Consider the following 1,373-nt stretch of genomic DNA (forward strand, 5'->3'; position numbering starts at 1 on the left):
GTTTGAGGCAAATACGAAAATCATTAAAAGACTACATCTATTAATTTATTTGGCAGTTATGGTGGCGTAGTGCCTAAGGCACTTGACTGCTAACCAGAACGCTGGCGGTTCAAACCCACCAGCCACTCTTCTGAAGGAAGATGGGACAACCTACTTCTGTAGTGATACTGCCTCGGAAACCCAAAGAAGGGTTGCTATGAGTCTGGTCCGACACCACAGCACATAACAACAACAGCAGTATTAATTTATTTGAATCACTAATTATTATTTGATACATTCATTTGATTACTGAATTCTTAATTATTTACTTAAATTATTATTGAAACAGATTGTAAAAGATAACGTTCATCTTTAAATTACACATAACTTGTACTTAATTTTATAAAAATGCAGTCACTGCATTATAACTTGTGCGTTGTAAGCTGTGTGAGTGAGGACAGGGCGGGAGTCAGGTCTGTGAACTTCCAGGGCCTCAGCAAGGACCACAGCCGAGGCGCCCGCATGTGAGGCTTGATGGGAGGCCTGACGGGTGGGGGGGTGGCAGGGCAGGTAGGGGCAGAGGTCCAGTGGGGGCAGCAGGCAGCCATCCACCCATCCACATGCTGTGCAGTGCAGTGCACACCCAGGCCTGTGCACAGGGCCCTGTTGTTACCCTCATTCTACCCGGAGAGGCCTTGGGACAAAAGAGATGAGCTCACTCAGGCCGACGGACACGTAGTAACAGGGCTACGATTGGGATGCCCCCTTCCTTAGCCTGAGGTCTGCACGTCTGTGGCGTGGCTTCCTCCCGCCAGCACGGTCATTTTAATCATGTTCTCAGAATGGCTCCCACTGTGTGTGCTATCCTCTAGACACAGCAGCCTGTGAGCAGGGACCGCAGGACTGGACAGCCCCTCCCCTTTCCTAAGCCCTCTAGCTAGAAGCCGTCTCCAGGCAGCCAGCCCGCCAGGGCCTAGCACTGCCGGCGCTCCGTGTCCACTCCAGGCACTCGGAGGGCGCTGCTGGCCAACACAGAGAGCTCTGTCCTCGCTCACACGGCTTACAACGCGCAAGTTACAATGCAGTGACTGCATTTTTATAAAATTAAGTACAAGTTATGTGTAATTTAAAGATGCACGTTATCTTTTACAATCTGTTTTAATAATAATTTAAGTAAACTAATAATTCTGGTAGCATAGTGTCTAAGGCATTTCACTGCTAACCAGACCCACCAGCCACTCCTCGGAAGGAAAGTTGGGCAATCTACCACCATAGAGATACCGCCTTGGAAACCCAAGGAGGGGTTGCTGTGAGTCGGATGCTGGGAGTCACGGCCGTAAGTTTGAGTTGAGTAATCAAATGAACGGATTAAATAATAATTAGTGATGTAAAAA

At 48.3% G+C, this 1,373-nt stretch overlaps 1 protein-coding gene across 1 annotated transcript in view; it reads left to right on the top strand.

Moving 5' to 3' along the window:
* The window catches only part of ZNF236 (zinc finger protein 236), a 95,827-nt gene that overhangs the window by 55,151 nt on the left and 39,303 nt on the right, over positions 1-1,373 (top strand). The gene's annotated exons all lie outside the window — the stretch shown is intronic.

Source organism: Orycteropus afer, unplaced genomic scaffold, assembly GCF_000298275.1.
Source record: "Orycteropus afer afer isolate SDZICR_OR568_19922 unplaced genomic scaffold, OryAfe1.0 scaffold00356, whole genome shotgun sequence".
Lineage (NCBI taxonomy): Eukaryota > Metazoa > Chordata > Mammalia > Tubulidentata > Orycteropodidae > Orycteropus > Orycteropus afer.